This window comes from Misgurnus anguillicaudatus, chromosome 23, assembly GCF_027580225.2.
Source record: "Misgurnus anguillicaudatus chromosome 23, ASM2758022v2, whole genome shotgun sequence".
Taxonomy (NCBI): Eukaryota; Metazoa; Chordata; class Actinopteri; order Cypriniformes; family Cobitidae; genus Misgurnus; species Misgurnus anguillicaudatus.
The window spans coordinates 19,097,983-19,105,357 of NC_073359.2; the positions used below are offsets into that span (position 1 = coordinate 19,097,983).

At 36.1% G+C, this 7,375-nt stretch overlaps 1 long non-coding RNA gene across 1 annotated transcript; it reads left to right on the plus strand.

Moving 5' to 3' along the window:
* Positions 1-4,747: 4,747 nt before the first annotated feature.
* LOC141359349 (uncharacterized) lies at positions 4,748-7,375 on the plus strand. Its single transcript, XR_012365796.1, has 3 exons — positions 4,748-6,251; positions 6,388-6,703; positions 6,841-7,375. It is a non-coding gene; the product is annotated as an uncharacterized lncRNA (long non-coding RNA).

The following is a 7,375-nucleotide window of genomic DNA, read 5'->3' on the forward strand; positions in this document are numbered from 1 at the left end:
GAATTGAGATCAGTTTATTTAATATCTAACAACATTTAAGAGGAAGTGTTGATTTTCAGCTATAGCTGATCTATCCTAACAGGGCTGTGTTCGATTGAGATCAGGGGCCTCATTTATCAAGCGTGCGTACGCACAGAAGTGTGCGTAAAGTGTGCGTAGGAACAGTTTTACGCAAAGTGTGGAATTTATCAAATTGCACTTATACGTAGAAATGTGTGTAAATATACGCACACCTCTGAGTATGCGTACGCAGAGCATCTAGTGGTAGAATAGCGATACTACATATAGGAGCCTGTTCCAGTGAGTAAAGAAGTGTCTATTTTTTATCCACAAGCAGGTGTTAAAAATTATTAATGTCAGTATGGTAACAGCAAATAAGTATAATGCTTTATTTGTGATCTGTATCTGTATCTGTGAAAGCTCTACATGTGATTTGTATAAATGAAGTCTCCGACAAATGCTTGACACAGTGCAATGGCTTATCTTGCGTTATTGGAAGACTTGGAAAATAATCCATTCTGCCGGTAGCGCGTTTTCAAAGATCGCGCCAATGATGCTGGTTATATATGCTGCTGTCCAAGGTGGAAAGTTGTCTGTCCTCCTCCAGTTGCACTCGTTTCACGTCGGTGTGCTGTGACGCGTTTTTTTTTTTTTTTGCTGATAATTTAATGTCAAACCACTTTTTTATTTTTGGAAGTGTTCTCTACTCATATTCAACGGAATTAAACTCACTGGTAACATGTTCCCATGTAGATTTGTTTTCTTTTGTTAGTCATTCCTCCCGCACTAAGTAAACCAAACAGGATGTGTTATTAGGATTTAACCTCATCCACCAGTAACTCAATTTCTGTGTCTGTAAAATTCCTCTTTTACGCTCTCTTTGTCATTATTGCGATGAGGGAAAAAGCACAACCACGTGACATATAACGGGAGGTGTTGTCACCATATATGGTTCATTGGAGGCGTTTCGGAATGCAAATGACTATAAACGTGCACGAGCATGGTGCTTAAGAACAAGTGGGATTTATCATCAAGCATTACTTACTGATGTGCGTACGAACCACGTGCGCACGTTTGATAAATCCCGATTTTTTTGTACTTAGGCACATTCTAAATTTCATTCGTAGGTACAAATATAGAATATTTTCTACGCAATGTTGATAAATGAGGCCCCAGGTGTTTTTGTCAGCCAATGAGGTACACAGTGAAATTTTAGTGTTGTGAAACTGAACCTCTTTACCGTGCTGACATGCTTTTATGCATTGATGCTGTTTCATGGTTGTCATGCTGTGTATTTGCTGATAGGAATAAATCAGTCCAATTCTTTTAGGTCAAAGCTAATTTATGTTTATGGCTAATTTCTCAGTATTCTAAACTTACTGACCAATAGCCAAAGGTTTTACTGAACAAATCCAAGCACTTCAGCCTTTTTATATGCGTAGATGCAAAAAATGTCTGAAAACTTGCATGTTGAGAACATTGTGATAAACTTAGGTTGTTTAAATTCATTTTCCTGCTGCATGAGGATTGGCAGTGTTTGCTACTTTCTCTTTCAGCTGCATGCTATAGATTTAAGAGATAGTTAAAGTTTCTTTCTAATCTTTGGTTAATGTAGTTGAAGTGCCGTGAAACATTGTGTAAAATCCTATTTCAGACCGTTCATGGAAATTAAAACTCTTAAAGGATAATTCCGGTATTTAACACTTTGAGTCTCATTTCTGGTTTGTTTTGGATGAACTACAGTGATGGACACAGACATTTTGACAATGGGTCGTGTCTTGAGTTTTTGACTCGTTTAGAAGCGTCTCTTGACGCCTTCAGAATGGAAGTCAATGGCCATGCACAAACATGTCATCAAAACAACACCCAACGTTCACCCCCAAAACCGTGCCACTCACCGAGTGGCCCGTGGCGTTCGCTGATGATTAAAAACAAGTTGTGTAGCGAAATACAGTTTCTGTCGTATTTTATTTGGCATTTTGTAAAATTCCATTGACTTCTCTGGAAGACTTATTGCTCGCTGATATATCACTCCGCCGCCGGGAAACAGAAAAGGGACTGTTTACATGTGGTTGTTGTTTTTCGCTCGGTTTCTCTCAGAATAAATTTTTCCCATATTTGTAGGGCTGGACCAGAATATTCGAATATTCGTTCCGTGGGTTGACATTCGATTTTCAGTTTTGAGATTCGAATATATATATATAAATATTTTACAGCGTTAATGCAGAGCTTTTGCCAAGCAGGAAGTGCGCTTCACCCTCCCGCTCTATAGGTGGCGCAGAGAGACCAACATCCATAGCCAACAGCCACCAAACTGCACCAGTGGAAGATCGCCTCAAACGGAAAATATGCTTCCTGCTTTGGCATTCACGCTAATAATGTTGTAAATAACGTTCAGTTTCTTGCAAAAACTGATTGATTTGCTTCGCAAGACGTCGGTGTGTCACACAGAGTTATGGGGGATTACTGTTGTATTGGATATATATGCTTTAGCTCTTAAAGTGTGCGGATCTGTTGACTTGCATGACGGAGCACTGGGGTTTCTGCGGAGTATCTTCTTTATTGTTCTGCCGATGAAAAAAAACATATTGGATGTGTGGAATTTGATGTTTATGGTGTAAGTGTTATAAATAAACTTGATTTTGAAAGTATGCTACCGTTTTATTACAGTTTGTTGGACTACGTTCATTCATGCTTCAGACTCAAATATAGAGCGGAAGTATATACGCGGTTGTGAGGTATCTGAAAAAATAGTTCCACTATAGCAAATAACACGGATTGACATCATACATTGCGCCAATATATTTGTTTTTAATCATCAACGAACACCACGAACCACTCGGTGAGTAGTACAGTTTTGAAAATGAATGTTAAGTGTTGTTTTAATGACATTTTGTGCATGGCCATTGACTTCCATTCTGAAGCAGTCAAGAGACGCTTCTAAATGAGTCGAAAAGTCAAGACACGACCAATTGTCAAAATTTCTGTGTCCATCACTGTAGTTCATCCAAAACAAACCAGAAATGAGACTCAAAGTGTTAAATACCGGAATTATCCTGTAAATGAATTGAAGAATACTTCACTAAATATTCAGCAGGACCTCTAGATTGATGTTGGGTTTTGTTGCTAAAAGAGTCTTATAGCTAATAAATAGTTTAAGCTTTGGAGTCAATACTTTAAAGCATGATCATTTATTAAAACATGTTTGTTTGTTTGATATATCAACAGTAAAACTTTTACCACAAGTTAAAAGAGGTGAGCTACGGTAGCGTGAAGATTTGTAATATCACTAAAGCATGTAGGTTGTTGCAGCGGAAATGATTTTAACAAACTTCTGAAGTGATAAAGATTTGCCTTTATTTCAATTCAATTGCAGATGAAGAGCTTTCATAAATCAGAAATTGCCTTCCATGGTTTGTAATGCTTTAAAGAAATCCTTTCATGATTTTATGAATCCATGGAAGGTAGAGATTTTAATATACTTTGTAAGGTAGCTTGTACACTGTAAAAAATACTTTGCTGCCTTAAAATTTTTAGTTGAATCAACTTGGATTTACAAGTCATTTCAACTTACTATTATTTATCTTGACTAAAGATGAGTTGTTATAACTACAGGTGAGTTGTTGTAACTTAAAAAATTAAGTTGACTTTTCTCAACTACATTTTATAAGTTGTGACAACTTATCTCTGTTGACATGACTTGTAAATCTGAGTTGATTTAACAAAAAAAAAATTAAGGCAGCAAAGTATTTTTTACAGTGTAGACTTCACTATGTTGGAAGACAAAATGCCCTGTGGGACATTTCCACAAATAAGTGGACCGCCAGAGTCCCCCATAAGAGATTTTTTGCTTAAGTTAGCCATAAATTTACCATTAAAAACAATAACAATATAATCATTAAATGTTTTTAACACTGTCAGAAATGTAAAAAATGTCCCAGCTGTCTCTGGGGCCGGTACCCTTAAAAAAATATGTACATCAAATATGTACAGAACCTTTTTAAAGAGTTTTGTTCCAATGACCGTAAACAAGTGAAATGTATGAAATAAATACACGTGCTGTCCCGGCTGTTCCGTCAGTGCATAAAGTGTGACATGTGCCACAATTTTTAGAGTCTAAGGGTGGGTTGCACCAACAAGGATTAGGCCTAAATCTGGTTTAAATCAAAGCTTATTTAATAATTCCGTTGCACCAAACTTTAAACCTGTTTAAAAATAAACAGGTTTAAATTTAAACTGTCATTTTGATCCAGGTTTAAATCTTACAGTAAATCTAGATTATCTTTAATCCTGTTGCTCCATTACTTTAAACTCCGTTTTAAATCTCAGTGAGGGATTAACTTTAAACTTGCATATGAGGAGGTTTAAATATGTTTTTTTACAATTAAATGTCTGGCTAAATGATTAGAAACACATACCGCGAGCATGGTGGCGCTATTCAAAGATGCGTTTATTATAACATCTCAACAAAGTGAGTTTGGCGGCTCAAAAAGATTATTAACAGCACCGGGGACAGCTACCGATGCTCGTATGTGCTTCTCCTCTGTCACGCGCGCTCCAGTCAGACGAAGGACAGTGAATGTACGGACACACGGTGGTGCTTCATGACAAATGCGTCGACACATCTTGTTCATTATATCACAATATCTGAGCTTTGCGATATTTCCTGTCACAATATTTCCTGATCTGTTAATTGTTTTAAAAGATTGTCAAATGTTTTTATTTGAATCAGACCGTTAGATTAGCCTACACAGCAAAATCACCAGTGTTAAATTTTCAGGGATGGTGTTAAATACACAGTGTTGATGCTGTTTTAACACTATCTGGTAATAAAATAACACTGCCATTGCTAGGCCAGTGTTATATCCACGACAGTGTCAGTGTAAAACAAGGGTGTTACCAGATTTCACACTGAGCGGTGTAAATCAAGCCACGCCTCCACTAACCATTTCCTGCCAGGGATTTTACCGCCATTTTCTTTCAAAGGAGGACTGAAGAGAGCAGGTAAATCTCATAATATTCACATGGTTTAGCTTAATTAAACTGTTATTTCTCTGTCTGACTCTACGCAGCCATTTGCCAAAAAACCTAAATAAGATATTTTTCCCATTTTATTTCCCCTTTGTTCGTTATTTGGTTCAGTTTAATCAGAGCTACCTTGTGTTACGTTGTTCCCTTGTTAGTTTGGTATAAAGTTAAACTGCTAGCTACAAGTTTTAACCAAGAAGGATAATATTAACAGGAGATAGGCTGAATGAATGTAAGAATTGAACCCTGATAAAACGCGACATGCACTACAAATTGAAGGTATGAAATTAAGTTAAATGAAAGCTCGTTTATTCACCATATGATGCTCGTTATGAGGTAATCATATAACTTAGGCTAGATACCGTGAGTTAACGAGGTCGTTTACATGCACGTGAGTGCACGGATATCGGTTAATTATTCAAATTACTGAAAAACATGGAGAAAACCGCAACCGCATCGTCATGTGTTTTTTTTTTTTAGATGTATGCAAACAGGGAAAATATCGCCAAACCAACAATTCATTTTACCTCAGAATATGCACAGATTGGATGCATTGTGTGTTGTAAGCTTTTCGTGGCGCTAGATGTCAGACAGATGCAAATAGCAAATACATACGAAAGTGTAAAACGTGTATGGCGAACGTTTGTTTTTCTGTCATTATAGATGCTAGTTTGGTGAAAGTACACACTGAGTGCTTAAAATCATTCAGAAGAGATGCTGTTTTTAGGGCAGTTTATTAATGAAGACCTGACATGGATGACTTCCAATGAGAATCGATTGCTAATACTTATATAAATTCATTACAGAAGGTAAGTTTCATTTATACATATAAATCATTTTATTTGACATAACTGAACAGTTAACCAATCTTTTTAGTATATGTAGTTTTGTACATATTATGGTTATTAATCAGGCAAGAAAGTGACATGACCTGCTGCCAACTTTAATAAAAATATATTATCTTCTCATACATCGTTTTGCTATTGATATCATATTAAATAGCAATCAAATTGATTACTATTTTGAAAATGTATAATTGAAGATTCATATTGTCTTGAGTGCTGTTTTTAATATAAAAAGAATGTTGAGTTTTCAGAGTCTTTATTGTCATTTTTTTTGTGATAGGACCCTACCAGACTATATTTGAATACGGCATACCCGTGAATTCTGGAACTTTTATTTCTTAACCCAGTTTGGAGGATAAGAGCTTACCAACTAGTTATGTGAGTACATACAGTACTTAAGTACTGTACACTGTCTCTAACATGATTATACTGAGATGATTTTGATTCAAATAACCGTTAAAACTGCATCCTTTTTGGTATTTTCTTGACTCTTTTTATCTTTGAAAATCTGCAGAAATATGCTGAGGTGATGTATTGCAAAATAGCCAACATACAACAATTAAAGGATAATTGCAGCCTACATCCTGATGAAGATATGGACGACCCTCTGTCTGGTCAACAGGAGTTTAAATATGGTAAGTGTAAATGGGTTTGCTGCTTTTACGGTTTTAAAGTTTAACTGTATACTCATGGTGTTTAAATTCTGTTTTGCTAGGATAGGACAGTGATGTGGCAGCTCTTCCCTGACTCATTCACCTCTTGCCTTCATTTGTGAAAGGAGGAAAGACTGGAGAGGGTCAATGTGTAACTGAAGCTACTGATTGTGCTGTGTAAGTTTTTTGGTATTTTGTTCTAGTTATTTATTCAGCAGTTAGTTTGCTTGCATTGTTCACCCCATGTAAATGCATACAAGTTTATTAATACACATCAAATACATTCATCAAATATACTCTTTTAAAACACTTAGGTGATGAGCATCAGTCCATGCTTTGAGGGGGATGGATCAGCACAGCCCTGCCTGCTCTGCTTTGGGAACAGAAGTTGCATCCAGAATTTTTGCATCATTCTGGACCGAAAAGCCATTCCCCGCATGATGAAGACCACTGATGCAGCCTTACACTACTGTACATCATGAGTAAAACAACTACAGAACTAAATACCAGGTTGGAACGTGTTTAAGAAAAATGAAACGTCTTTTGAATTGAAATGTCTGTTTAATGGAAAAATCTTTAGTATTGTGAAGGATAACATTTCTGCTTGCCGATAAGGTAATTGCATGTATTTTAATGTTCAAGTTTTGAGTAGGGTGGCTAATTTTTTTAACTCTCATTTGATTTATTAAAGACCTTATAATAAGTGGTTTTCATGTCACTGCGCTGTGGTATAAGATAACTTTCATTATTCCATACTGTATTCTGTTTTTTTAATTGTAGCTGAGGTATTTAAATAAGCAGTGTTAAATGCAAAGTGTTGTGTGTATCAATGTAATTATTAAATGTGAT